The following is a 16,048-nucleotide window of genomic DNA, read 5'->3' as shown; positions in this document are numbered from 1 at the left end:
CGTGGCATAAAATGGTACAATAGTCGTTGTATTTATATTTTTTCTTTCGAAACTCGTAATCCTTTAGTGTAGTTTCGAATTCAACTTGCGACCATTTTTTTTTTTTTTTTTTTTTTTACTTGTCAAAATAAATATAAATTCCACTTTACCTTGAACATGTTTCTATAATTTCTTGTGAGTTCTTTACGAAGAAAAATCCGTACTTTTCGCTACTTTAGGTAGGAAAAATTTTTAAATTCATTGACGCACGTGGTCAAAAATCCTTGTGTAGTTTGTTTTTTTCGTAAAACAAAAAATCCTTGCATTGTACACAGTCCTTGGTACGGTAATTTATCTCTGTTAAGAGAAAGAACATCCTTTCGTCGCCATTGTTATATTCCTAAATACTTAGGAAATAAAGACAAACGTGAGTTACACCGAGTGGTATGTGTAATGGGGTTTATTTATAATACAGAAACGTAAGGCTGCTCGCCTAAGGTAAATAGAAGTACATAGTAACAAGTATGGGGAAGAAAGTCTGATAATCAACACGTAAGACTATCCGTCTTACTGCGACTGCTTGTCTGCCGCTGTCTGCCCAACAGTCCAATATATATATACAGTTTGTAACCGGTGTATAGCCAGTTATGTTCCTTCACAACATGTTGTATGCAGGAAATCAAACAGAACCTTCGATTGAACCTCTTATTTAGTCCATAGAGCGGATTGTTCTCATTCTGTCAGCCATGACTTGGTAGAAGTGCTAAATGATTGCTATTTTTAGTTATTATCACCTCTAGTAAGAATTGAACTATCTACCTCTAAAAGACCATTATTCAGAACTGATTGTTGATCAATGCCATTATTCACTGAACCATGGGTTAATGTGGACAACTCAAGCATAAACCTTGGGAGTTCCAAACTGAATAATCCAAATGATACAAAACTATTATCCAATTCTTCATACATAGCCTAACGATACAACAGTATAAAAAAATGGCCACCAAATGTATGCTACCATCAGTTATCTCCCCTTAAAATGAATAAACCAATACCCAAACAGATTAAAGAATAAAGACAAATACTGCATCATCATCATTATCGGGAGGTGACGGTGGTGTCCCAAGTTTGAATCCAGTTCGTTCCACAAAAATCACTTTCTCTTAGGATGTTGGCAACCTTCACATGGTCCCTCCTGTAATTCCTGATATCTTTCTAGAAAAAATTATAATGAGAAAATATTAGGGAAACCAATGCCAACAAAAGAATCTTCGGATTCATATATCATCATCATCATCATCATCATATTCAGTTTAATGTCTGTTTTACATGTTGGGATATGTTGGTTGGCTTTTAGAATTTAGCTTCCAAACTAACCTATCTCTGTCCAGGTCTTTATTTATTCCTCTTTCTCTCACATCCATTCTTATCACTTCTTTCCATGTTCTCCTTGGACTTTTCCTGACATGTAACCATGCTACCTCAACTGTTCTACATCTAGCAGCCTAAATACTCTCATTCTTTCAACACGACCATGCAAAGTCTCCACTTTTACCCACATCTCCCTATACTGTCGATTTAATCTTCTTCTAATCCTGTCTTTAAGACTCGTATCACACATAATCCTAAACTACCACGCCAATAAAACTAAAATGGAATCACTAGCATCACAAATATTGCATTAAGACAGCTCAACACTCACCAACAATTTTCAACTTTCAGACAGAAATGTCAACTAAGCATTTTGATCAAAGATATTAAGGTCAGAAAAAAAACAAAAACATTATTCCTTTGAGATAAATGTCTCTGCTTATACACCAACACATGCAGAAAAGGAAAGAAAATCCTGTATCTGTTCTAGAAGTTCCAAGCTTACATAAACATGCAGTAATTTCAGGGTCTAAGGTTCTACATTCAGTCTTATCAATGCAGATAAAATCAGTTGATTAATGTATGACTGAACTTAAGCTGTAAGAAGATAAATGCAGATTCAAAGAGAAGTTAGAGGAGAGGTTAACCTAGCAACTAATCATTGGGTCAACAGTTATACATCTAGTGCAAGGGAGATGAAATGCTTATCTTTGAAAATACAGTAAGTAACCTGACACAGCTACAAGAAGAACACAAAAGGTATAATAGGTACACATACAGTTTTAAAAAGCAAACTATGCTGGTATTGTATGACGCATCCTCTTTCACATAGCTATCTGGAAATGTGGAAAAATTAGCAATCGAAAAAGTTATTTACTATTCATATAACTCCAATTATTGACACACGGCCGTTTATCAAAATCTCCATCTTTGTTTTCCAGTCAATAATCCACAACAACAAGCAAGGGAGATCACTCTAAGAAGTTAACACCAAGAACAAAATTCTTTTTATCTTAACACAAAGGGAGACAATTTCAAATATGCAAGCAAGATATTAGACAACAGTAATAGAAAAGAGAGAAACCTATATCATAGCATTGGAAATGCAGCAAACTAGAGCCAAATTCAAAGCCTTCTGTGAATGAGATCTCTGATCTTGAAGCCAGCTTTGAAGAATTAAGATTTGAAGAGGTTACCTTCAATACTGTTAGTAAAATAGACATAAAGGATAAGATATTCGTCCAAATAATTATTAGGCAAAACATTTTTTTCTCTTAAAAACATTTAGGATGATGCGTTGACAAAAAATCAGCTGATAATGCCACAAAAATGTAATCAATTTTGTTACACTAAACTAAACACAAAAACCTGACTTGATATAGAGAAATGGATACCATTTCCTGATTCAGCAATGTAAAAATACCCTAAATCAGTTGTAGAAATCTTACAACATGGAAAAAGTAAAAAAATTGTTCCCCAGTTATTGATAAGAAGGAAGATTTGATACCAAAAATGAACAGATTCCAAGGAATAGGTTGTTTCCACAATAGATGCCACATCATAGTAGAATAAAGCAGATATTCTATAATGCATGCTGAGAAGATTATGGAAATTAACAAAAACGGCAATGTACAAATTAGACCTTGCTATAACTTATGTAAAAGAAAAAATATCCGTAATTAAAATGAACATTGGCCAAGAAAAAAGAGAGTTATACGAAAATCAGAAATTGAAAGTGAACTGATTTTGCTTCAGTTTTTTTTGTAACATTTTTATATCAACAAAAAATATAAAGATGGATTACTTTAAGAATTGAGTTATATATTTTTCTTTTAGTTGCTTTAAAATATTAAAGTAATTATATTATTAATGTCAAGAATGAGAGTTCAATAGAAACATTTTAATTTGAATAAAATATGCATCAAGTGCGCTTGAAACCAAATCACAACGTAATATTAGGAAAATAAATAAATATTTTACTTTTTGAAATTTATCACAAATATATTTCAGAGGTATCCTCCATCTTCAGTGTGTTGTTTTGTTTCTTTTTTTTTCTTCCTTTTCTTCTTCCTTACCATGTTGTAAATTTGGAGGAAGAAGTCTGTTTCTATAGAGCCGCGCGTTGTATCTGGCGGTTGTATTTTGAAATGTTTGAACTGTGCGTAGGTAACGCGAGAATAACGTCAAGAATGAGAGTTCAATAGAAACGCCGTTTCAATTTGAATAAAATAAAATACGCATCAAGTGTGCTTGAAACCAAATCACACTTGATGCGTATTTTATAGTATTATTAACATCAATATGATAGCCATTTTATTTCAAAAAGGATTTTAAAGCCTTTACACTGGCGAATAAACAAAAATACACAACAAACGATCTACGATTTATAAACATCAATATGAAGGTATTTGGATTAATTAATCAAAACGTAGATTCCATGAACAAAGCTTCTTTGTTAGAACTGCACGCCTGTGGAACTCTGTTCCGTCTGCCTGCTTCCCACCTGACTACAACCTGGATGTCTTCAAGTCCAACGTTAACAAATTCCTAATGAACCGCCCCCTTAAGTAAACACTTCATCAAATCTCCACACTAACGTACTGTACTTGCAATAACCCTTATCCCTGAGTGGCTTCCGGGCCTTAATAAGTGGTGACCACCGTGTAAAAAAAAAAAAAATCGTTAATCAAACACTTGTTATTGAATGGGATCTGATAAAAATATTTTAGCAAAAGAAAAAGAAAAAAAAGAAAAAGAAAAAACTCGTGAGCAATGCCAGGTAGAGAACAGCTAACGATTGATATAAGATTATGCGTTCATAGTTAAAAGGATAAAAATAAGAGAAGCCGATATCATTTTTTTTTATTTTTTTTATTTTTATTTTTTTTAGCAATGATTTCCGCAAAGATGTGTGTGAAGTATTTGTACCTGTTCATGCAACTTTCAAAACTATTCCTGGAATGCCATTATGAGCTTTTGTTTGGTTATGGATTGGTGATTCTTTCCTGTAGATGCAGATTGTCCTACAAAATCCTTCATAGCAAATTAACTACAGAAACAAGACCAGTAGGTGGCTATGACATTGGTAATATCATCTACACTCTAAAAATAAATAAACAAACATCACGTCATGACCTGTTGAGAGACTTCAAGTGCTACATGGAATGTTTTTTTTTTTTTTTTTTTTGCATTTACACAAAGTAGAATATCAGCCTGTATTGAGAGATGCCACCCACATTTGTGACATCAGTGGATGGTGGTGTAGATCGAGAATTTGCCTCTTCGGCCACTAGTGAACTCATCAGTGAGAAGGAAACCGATTCAAGATACCGTTCTCCAGCCTGTAGTAGCAACATTGATTTTCTACAAAGTGTAACAACTACATGTTGAAACATTTTACGCGAAAAAAAAGTCCAATGAATCAGGTTTCTGAATTTTTGAAATGAGGATTGGTTATTTATATTGTTTGTTTGGTTGTTTTTGTCTTATGGCATATCAACCCTTTTCAGATTATTTAATGCCGAATCCGGTGATTTTGAAGAAAATTTTTTTTTTAATAGAATATATTTGTTTTTTGCAAGTCAGTTTCTATTTAACCCATAGTTGGGACCCTAACAGGTACTACCACTCCGGGTAATAGTGGACCTGGGAGCAATGGCAATTAAAGGGTGACTCCACACTCCCCAGAGCCCGCAAGCTGGGGCCTCACCATCGGATATAGTTTAAGGTCATATCCAGGACCCCCATTGAGGGAGTTTTATCCTCTGCAGGGGGAGGGGCAGTCAGCATATTCTAATGCCCCACCAACAGGGCCGTCATATTGTTTGGATTCATTGGGCTACTGTTCTCATCTTGAGTGTCATTTTCACAACGTATCGGTTGATGTAACCTGCGACCTTCTTCAGACGTATCTTGTCGAATGTTTGTCAAATTCAGGAATTTGGATGGAATTTCGAACGGAACCCTTTTACTTCACAGAGCAGTAGTCCGATGAATCCAAATACAAGTTTATTATCCGAGTGAATTTCTGTTCAGATGTACTAAGGTTAAGGACTTTGTGAATACATTTTTAAGAATTGGATACCACATGAAACTGCAGTAAATCTGTCGTGATTAATCTAGCAAGTTTGCAGATTATGCTACAATTGCCATAATAAAGTTATTTCATTTTGCCAGGAATGGAAATTAATCAGAAATACATGCAAGCCCTATTACTTAGCCTTTTGGTCAAGATCAAAGTGTAGTATCTGTTCCGGCAGATGCTGCACTTAAGATAATTTGTACCAGTCAATGGAGGGGAAACCCTCTATACTGGGACAATTATTATTTTTGGTAACCAGAGTGCCCCCTTTTTGCCTACTTTTAGGGGAGCTGGTTTTTACCTCACATTAAAAACGGCCTTGTGCCTAATTTGCTCAGTGGGGGAGCAAATAAATACCATCTGTTCCGGCAGATACTGCAAACTATGACTAGCTATGACTAGCAAAGACGAGATGTGGGGGCAACCCCACATGCCTGACCTTTAACCAGCTCCCATTTCCCACCTCTCGGGAGCTGGTCCCCTTTTTCCCTTCCCCTCCCTTCACTCCTCACATTAAAAATCGGCCTTGTGCCTAATTTGCTCGGTGGGGGAGCAAATAAATACCATCTGTTCCGGCAGATACTGCAAGCAAAGACCAGATGTGGGGGGAACCCCACATGCCTGACCTTTAACCAGCTCCCATTTCCCACCTCTTGGGAGCTGGTCCCCTTTTTCCATTCCCCCTCCCTTCACTCCTCACATTAAAAATTGGCCTTGTGCCTAATTTGCTCGGTGGGGGAGCAAATAAATACCATCTGTTCTTCGGGTGCTGCCCTTCCATTTCTTATTCTCTTTCGATGGAGAAGAGATCCTTCACGACTTAGACAATTTTTATTTTTGTACGTTTTCTCCACGTTAAAAAACGACCCTGGTGTCTAACTCTGTCCCGTGCGGAGGCATTGTAAATAGGTACATTACAACTGTTTGAAATTTACAGTGGGAATGTGTCATCGGTTTGGAACACACCGTTATTAATTGGAAAACGTTCCTTAAAGATATTTGCGAAAATACTTCCTTATGAATCCTCGGCAGATAAACGAAAATATTACATGAATAAATGAATAAATAAATAAATAAAAGCCTACCTTCTAACCTTAATAATAAAAAAAAAACAACAAAAAAATAATAAAAAAAAACAACAAAAAAAAACACACACACACACACACACATTTTGTCATTAAATATTTTTCGTACCCTCTTCCCCTTAAAACAAACAAAAAAAGTCTTCATTTGTTGCTACACATTATTTTACAAATAAAATTTAAAAATAAATAAATAAATATTTATTCACGAAGCTTAGATTTATTATTATTTTTTTTTGTATTTCCATTTTCTAATATATAAAAGGCTATATGTCTGTCTATCTGTCTCCATATTTTCAAACTCCATCTCCTCCGAAGCTAAAAGTCGCAGAGCGGTGCTAGGCACCACAAATGATTGAATTTTTCTATGGGCCATTCTTTTATGGGTCTTTAGCCGGTACTGTTTTTAAGGGGTCAAAAATGGGTCAAAATTGAAAAAAATCGTTAAACATTTTGTACATTCATCTGAATTTATTTTTAATTTTTAATCAGTTTATATGTGTCACGTTGGTACAGTGTTAACGTACCAGCTTTGAAAGCTACAGTTTCGGTTTCAATTCCAGCCGATGGCACCTAAATGTGATATAGATTTGATCACCATATGAGATGATATAGATTTGATCTCCATATGAGATATTCAAATTTTCTATTAAAGTTCTTTTTTGCCTCTCAAACGTTGAATTAGTAAAAGAAAATAGTTAGGAATATTAACTGACCACTTAACTACGTTATAACGTATCTTTTTAGTGGTCTCTTCGTTTTACCAAATTCCAGAACATCTAGTCTGGCTGAGTACCTACCTTAGTGCTGTTACTATAGGCAACATCACTTGGGGGAAGGTATGTCATTCCTCATTTAATGAAGATGGGTCTTATTTGGACTTTGAATACTATGTGATTCTGAATATTTAGTAAGGGTTTACGTGTAGGGGGAAGTATCCTCATGCACAGTTGTCCTGACAAATCCATATACAGACCTTAGAAACTCGGGAACAGTAGGCATTCAAGGTGGATTTTTAAAAAATTTCATTTTAAATGTTAGTGAAACTGAAGTTTTGTTTTTTTTGAAAGGGTTTGAATTTTTTATTTATTTATTTTTTTTATTTTTCTTCCTTTGAAGATTGTAATGCCGGGTATGGGGCAGCCAAACCAGCTGCCAACATTGCCCCGCTTTTTTATTGAAACCAACCGAGAGCTCTTTTTAGTATCCTCGCTGTTCCCTTAAGTGCAATTGTCTGAATCTCTTTTGCACTTGGTTCACCAGGAATATTAGTTAGGTAGGACTTCAGGTTCTTCTTCATAAGTCCTGTGGCACCTATGATAACTGGTATGATCGATATCCCCTTTAGGTTCCAGTTTCTTTTCATATCATACATGAGACCTTGGTATTTGGTATGTCTCTCTCTTTCAGCTCTGTTAAGACCGCCATCATTAGGAACACTCACTTCAATCAAGGTTGCAACTCTCTCTGACTTATTCCATATAACTATGTCAGGTTTCACAGCAGCATTTTCAAGGTAGGTGGCTGTAGGGATTACATGGTCATAATGTATGGTATATAAATCATTTCCAACTGTTTTTTCAGGCTGATGTTCCCAGGACTTGCTGCTACACTGGATGTTTAATTTTTTACAGATGATGTATGAAAAATCTTGTGTTATTCTAAACAAGAATGATTGCCGAGGGTAATTAGCCGATCAATTAAAAAAAAAAATTATATACCAAAATTTATTGTTGAAACACGTGTTACGGAAGCATCAGTAAGTATATATAAATAAAGTTGGATTAAAAAAAAAAAAAAAACTTTCATAATAATGTGTTACCTCTCATCAAAACCCAAGAATAAATGTTAAAGTCTCTATTTTGAAACACTAAAAATCTTAAAACTAAATAAAAATAAAACACAAAAAAAAGTTACGTGGGTGATTAGTATGTGTAAAGTACAAAATGAATAAGACCTTCTACAAAAGAATTATTTTTGATTAAAAAAAAAACTTATGCGAAAACACCAGATGTTGGAAATAAAAGTTTTTCAAGTTAAAACATTATTAGCAAACTTTTATTATAATAATTACCCATTGTTTCATATGACAAAAGTCTGTTAGTGTTTGGAGGTGCAAGACTGGCTTAATAGATACTACCGCTGACTATGGTTTCAGATATGTCAAACGTATCTTTTGTTTTCAGTTAAACACTCATACCATTTGGAAAATAGACGAATTAAGAAATGATTACCGTTTGCTAGAAAAACTGCATAGTATTATTATAGATTTGAAAGCCATAACAATTCACAATTTAAACTAAAATAATCTATATATTAATACGATAGCGTGCATGTTATTTAATTTCTGTGTCATGCGTACATCTGAGTGACTGTCGTTTGTTATGAACTTCCATTTCTTGTAATAATTAATTTTACCAAGAATTCTTCATAATTTTTAGTTTCGGTTATAACTGATAGCATTCCAGTAATCTATATTTTTTATAAATAATTTAGCAAGAATTATAAGTTTTGCTTTGGTTTCGATTATAGCTGAAGGAACTCAAGCTATATACATATATATATGCATATTTTTTTTTCATAAGTTTTGGTTTCAGTTTCGATTCAAGCTCAAGTCATATGGATATATTTTTTTACTTTTGAAATTGCAACTTTATAATATATAAAAATCGACAGAACAGTAACTCTATAATAATGTAGATTATGCAACCAGACTTTGTGGCCACCATGTAGATTATGCAGCCACTTTGTGGACACCCTGTATATATGAAAACGGCAAGAATTAAAATATCATATTTAAGCATACTTTACGACCAGGCTACGCCAAGCGTTCCTGCTAGCTTAGATAAATACTTTTGCAGTTTTAACAACAGAGCTGCAATAATATCAGAGTGTCTCCATTTACATTGGACATCTACAGAATACCAACATTAATATATTACATATGAAGGAGTCCCCTGTGGAATTTCCACAGGTCCTGCTAGTTAATATTAATATATTTGCCACTAATTCGAGGTTACTCAACGATTATGCCCACAATTCTTTTTGATAATCAGATTCTATCTCTAAATGTTGGTAACTATATAATATTTCTCATAGACTGTCTGTCCATTCCACTCTTTTTTTCAGAAACCACTGGACCGATCCGGGTGAAATTTTGTATGAATCTTAGTTATGATAAAGTGCAGCGAACTAAATATTATGTGATCCATTCGATGCACAGTTATGGATTAATAGGAATTAGTATTTAATGCAAAAATTAGCACAAATTTAACTATACGTATTCAACCGTCAATTTGGCATAAAGCACTCATTCTAAGTCAACAGGCTATAACTTTTGCTAGTGTTTAACGGGGTAAAAATTCTAGTTAATTACTATTAACATTCAACGCATTAGTTTTTCTTTAATATACATATATAAATACTAGTCGGAAGATCTGCCGTTTCCCAGGGTAGCATAATAAAGAAACCTATAACACCATATTACTCTTTTCTTTGTATTCTTAGTTTTTACATTTTATAAAATTCAATTTTTGGGGTGGGTTTCGAATGATATATTGATTTGGTGAAAAGTGGTCGTAAATAAAGTGACTTTCATTGAAATAAATTCGGTTTATAATTTTTTTACTCTCAAGGCATATCTTGCATTTTCTGGAAATTAATGATGACAACCTCCACAGCAACTTTAACCCTTTATTAATATCTCATTTTTGTTTATTATTATTATATATATTAATTAATTTTCGAGTCAGAAGTCATTAATTAATTTTCGAGTTGTTTATTATTATATATATTAATTTTCGAGTTTTAAATAAATAAGTAAAAATACAATAAAACGTTGAATTTTCTTTTTATGACTAGCTGAAAACGAAATGTACTCTGAGAGATGTACTTTAAAAATATATATTACTAGCAGGGGTGCCCGGCGTTGCTCGGGTGTTTGGAGGTGTATGCTGTGCAAAAAAAGAAAAAAAAAACAAAAAAAATGGTTAATTTTTTAAAACTTTGACCCCTATTATGACCCCTTAAAATTTATTGTTTCGGGCTCAAATCACTTTATTAAGTTAGATCCAGGTTCAAGGAACCTATATCTAAAATTTCAAGTGTCTAGACCCAAAATTGTCGGAGGAGTTTGGTAGAGTTCTTAAAGGTCAAATCGTTGAAATTTGACCCCTTAACAGCCAAATTTCTGGCTGACACCCGTCACATCGATTTTCCCAAATCTCAGTACCCGGTATTTCAAATTTCGAGTCTATAGACTAAAAATTGACAGAGTTATTGCGTAGGGAAATGTACACAGACAGACACACAGACACGTTCACTTTTATAGATATATATTATATGGTTATGCCATTCTATTCCTCAAATACTAGGAAGAGTTCGTGCACAACCGAACAAACAGAGAGGAAGTGCAATCTTATATATTTGGCAGGTATACTCGGTATTACCTTGGACTGAATGAGGGACAGCAATACTTTTTTTTTTTTTTTTTTTTTTAATTCTTAATTTTATTTTACCTTTGTAGAAGATTCAATTTTGGAAAGTGCCGGAGGATGTACTCTGGTCGAAGGGAATGTAAAAGGTGATATTAATTGAATTAGATTACAATAAAATCGTAGTTTTTAACCTTTTCGAGTCCCACCCTGTGTTTCATGGAAATCAATAACGTTCGATGGGCAGATATTGAGTCTGACACAAATATAAATATATATACTAGCAGGACCTGTTAACCGGCGTTACCTGGTGGTAGCATGCACCCCCCCCACATCCTCTAAAATTTAAAATACAGCTGTTTTTGTCATTTGCCAACCCTTAATCTCCTCATATTAAAAATGGCTATTTTGTGCCTGGGGGTGGGGTTGTCACAAAATTTGCTGGAAGGTTCAGGGTATTTTTCAGGATATGGTATTTTAGTTGGCAAGACTGAGTTATGGTGACAAAAAACTATCGAACCCTGTGTCCCTTAAAGGGAACTACATTTCTGTAGTCACCTGTACGTTACCAAATATAAATGTAAACGCTATTTAAGAAAGTGACCGTTTAAATTAAGCTGTAGAAGTAAACATTATAAACAGAACGGTTTATTTAAAAAAAAAAAAAACAATGGTGAATCTGCTTCTTAAACTTTAAATGGGTTAAATTTAATTACGTTATTATTGAAAATGTAATCATGCGAAAAGCTGAAATAATATTATTCTGAAAGCCATTCTTTACATGGCGAGGGTGTTTAGTAACTAATCTGTGCTTCAGCCTTACAATGTAAGAAAAAATATTGTAAAACGTGAATTTTACCTGAAAAACGAATTCAAAATTGTTTGGTACCAAAAAAAAAAAAAAGTACCAAGTTATGCTGGCATATAGTATCGTGCTCCTGCCATCATATCGAGATCAATATCTACTTTAAAATTTCGTGCTTATGCATTTTTGGTACCACGCTATTTATAATTAGTGTTTTCAGGTTAAATTCAACTTTCACAGTATTTTTTTTCTATTTAATCGTAAGGTGGAAGAATACAAAAGGTCCTCCCCTCCCCAATGTAAAAAATACTTACCCAAAATTGTACTTTGTATTGTTCAACGCTTTTAATTATAAATTAAAAAATGACGGACATTTAATTAGTGTAAACCTTCATCTTGAATTATTTCTTTTTTTTGGTAGATATAAAGAATCTTTCCACCCTCGAAAAATCCTTTAAAATTATCACTTTTAAAAGTTTTCAGTGTGCTGAAAACGAAAAATAACGTATGAAAATCCGGTATACGAGTAGTTTCCAAGATATGAATAAATGTTATTTTCTGAAAAGTGGGGGGATCATTTTTTTTTTTATAATAATTTAACGTGAAATGAGCACTCACTTTATGGCCACATTTTTTTTTCGGTGGGGGTGGGTGGGTCAACGTACAATGAACTCAATTTAATGTAAAATGAGCACCCACTTTTTTTTTTGTTTGGCGGATGATGCACGTCAAATCAATTATTAATGCCTGTTAACCCCCTCCCCCAAAAGTTGGGTGCTCAATTTACGGTAAATTGTGTTCATTGTACGCTGAGCCCCTCAACAAAAGGTGGTCATGAAGTGGGTGCTTATTTTACATTAACTTATTATATACAAGTGATCACCTACTTTTTTTTAAAAAACTAACAGTATTTAATATTTGTGAAAATACTTTGTTTTCCGGAATTTTAAACATTATTTTCGTTTTCAGCACTCCCGAAAACCTTTTTTTTGAAAGTAACATTTCTTCATATATGTGAAACTACTTGTTTGCCGGAATTTTAAACATGATTTTTGTTTTCAGCACCTCGGAAAACATATTTAGTCGTAATTTTAAAGGATTTGTCGAAGGTGGAAAGAAACCTCATATTTACCCCCTTTTTTTATTTGTTAAATAACGTGATTAAGTGAAATTAAAATTCAATGACATCCTCAGATGTGTAAGAATAGCATGATGTAATTTTATCCATTTATAGTTTGTGTATATAAACAAACATCGGAAACTCGAAAACCAAATGAAACGAAATATTATCCCATGCGTCCCTAGAAATACTATTGTGATATCTTTATTAATAAAGTAAAAGGTTAATTTAAATTAATTGATAACGACATCTTAATACGTGAAATAATAACGTGACTTAATTTTAGCCAGTCATAGTTTGTGAAGCAGCAAGAATGTCCGGACGGTCATATATTCGGTTCCTTCAGTCAGTGCTGCAGACATCAGATATATATATAATTGATGATAATTATAGAAATATTAACAAGGTTGGGGTGGGGTGGGGGCTTTGCCTGGACGTAAAATATACTTAAATACGACATTTTAATTTGTCCAGATTTCGTATATATTACAGAGTTGCGATTTCAAAAGTAATATAGAAAAAACAAAAACTAGCTAAAATCGAGACTGAAACCAAAACTGTAGCATTCAAAAGCTGGTGACGTTACCACGGTACCAACGTGACACGCATATGAACTGGTCAAAAATTAAAAATAAGCTAAGATGAATATACAAAATATATAAAGATTTTTTTAATTCTGATCCCTTTTTGACCAGGTAAAAACCCATAAAAGAATGGTTCGTAAAAAATCCAATCATTTGAGGTTCCTAGTGCCGCTCTGCGACTTTTAGTTTCGGAGGAGGTAGAGTTTGAAAATATGGAAACAGACAGACAGACAGATATATAGCCGTTTATATATTAGATTTTTATTCCCTATTTTCATTCAGTATCAATGAAGTTAGTCGCAAATTCAAAGTTAACAGATGTTGCCATATCCATATATCAGGATTCTTTTGGTTTTCGATTCTGTCTGATAATCGTGAAATTTTTGCCAAAAATCCAATTATATTTTCAAGACGTACAAATATCTCCCCAAAATATTCCTCATTTTTGCAATAGAGGTAAAAATCACATCTTCATTTGGAAAACTGATGTGTGTCTGGGGTTAGTGGGTTTCATTTTCTTTCGTTTTTGGTGGAGATGGAGTATCCTTCCATTCAGCCATTCATTCCCTATTTTAGAGACTTGAATTACGAGATCATTTTAATATTCCAATCGACCCTTAAAGCGCAATCTTTTGTATTTCTTGCACTTGGTTCACCAGGTATATTCATTCAGTTTTTGAAATTCGTTTTTCATAAGCCCGATTTCCTCCCATATTACATGATTATGATCTTTCTAATATTCCATTTTTTTTTATGTCATACATAAGACCTTTGTATTTCGTGATCTTCTTCCCAACTCTGTTTAAGCCAGCATTAGGCAATCCAACTTCAACTAGGGTTGCTACTTTCTTCCCCTTGTCCCATATCACTATGCCAGGTTTAACAGCTACATTTTCTATGTATGTAGCTTTATGAATTGCATGGTTATAGTGTACGGTGTAGGTCTTATTTTCAACATTTTTTCTTGATATATCTTCCCAAGACTTGCTGCTACACTGGATGGTCCACAAAAAAGGGTAAGACGGAGAAAATGTTGATAACTATTTTACCAAGTAGTGGAACAAGACCCTGATATATTTATTTATTTGTGGACTGTTATCCTCATCTTTATAGTTGTTGTTGTTGTTTCACGTTTGGGCCAACTATTCCTCTGGCCTTCCTCAGGTAGTTAACCATGACAGGGCCCGTGGCATAGTGGGTAGAGTTATTGACTCTCTACGGTTCCAAGTGAGCATTGCCTGAAGATAGCGGTTTCAATCCTACCCAAAGCAGGCCAGAGGAATAGGTGGCTTAAAAACGTGGTGAGACAACAACAACTATGGAAGGCAGTAATTACTGAGGATACAGTTAAGAGACTCAGCATTCCTATCTCGTCGTGCTTAACCACCTGAAGAAGGCCAGAGGAATAATTGACCGAAACATGCTGAAACAGCAATTATGAAGATGAAGATAACAGTCCGCAAATAAATAAACAAATTACTCATCTCAAACGATACCAATAAAACAATATATAAGAACCTGACATATTTACAAATAGTGGATGCCAACTACTATGTTAAAGGAATACGCATGCTCTGTCCACCTTCTTTTATATCTTCGGCTGACTGGAAGTCATATGGTATGAGCCACGTCATAACATATTTATACACTCTCTTGTGTTGCATTGAATAGTAGCTGTCCTCCAGAAGAACCATTCAACTGGATGTCAGGTGGCTTACACTCTACTTTTGCGTGACAGACCCTGCACTTATTGTTATTGCTGAGACCAACGATGTGTAGTTGAAGTTGTTTCTCCTGGGCACAAGCCTTGGCATTGGTATGGAGAGGTTGAGTTTCTCAATGTCCCTCTTTCCTGTACCCTATGCTGAGACCACTCATCTTCTTAAAGCATTGGTCATCAAGCCTTGATCTTGAGCAGCCATTATCATCCTTTCTTGATCTTTATGGAGCGATCCTCTATTGAGCCAGTGTATAGAACCTTATCTATATAGTTCTGAGTAAATTCACCTGGAAAATATTTATATAAACAATATCAGCTACTGAATAATGCTCTATACGTTTTATGAAATCTTATTTGAACTCAGGATATTACGATTATTAAAGATATTAACTATTACAAATAAGTTAATTCAATCAAATGCCTAATGTGAGAATACTGTTTCCCCTCAACCAATCAAATCCTAACACGGTTTCTGCCCACCTATCAAATACTAACACTGATTCCCTTAAACCAATCAAATCTTATCACTGTTTCCCCTCAACCAATCAAATGCTAACACTGTTTCTGTCCACCAATCAAATGCTAAAACTGTTTCTGTCAACCAATCAAATCCTAATACTGTTCTTGTCAGCCAATTAAATGCTAAGGTGTAGAGATAGCCAAATCAAGGAAAAAAATTAACAATATCCTTTTAATAGTATACGGACTATTTCAATGTTTTTTTTTTAAACTTAAGTTATTGTAAAATATTTATCTTTATTTTTAATCAGTTTCTATTTACAAGGGATCATGGTATATCTGCATGCACGCTACTCAATGACTAAGATGAGCACAGCAACAAATTATTATTTGAGTGTTGATTTATAGCAATGA

The 16,048-nt window shown here is 34.0% G+C and overlaps 1 protein-coding gene across 1 annotated transcript in view; it reads right to left on the bottom strand.

Moving 5' to 3' along the window:
• LOC145277561 (synaptic vesicle 2-related protein-like) overlaps nucleotides 1-16,048 on the bottom strand; it is a 198,463-nt gene that overhangs the window by 121,171 nt on the left and 61,244 nt on the right. The gene's annotated exons all lie outside the window — the stretch shown is intronic.

This window comes from Euprymna scolopes, chromosome 1, assembly GCF_053919585.1.
Source record: "Euprymna scolopes isolate OS-2025 chromosome 1, ASM5391958v1, whole genome shotgun sequence".
NCBI lineage: Eukaryota > Metazoa > Mollusca > Cephalopoda > Sepiida > Sepiolidae > Euprymna > Euprymna scolopes.
This window is presented reverse-complemented; position numbering and strand designations above follow the sequence as displayed.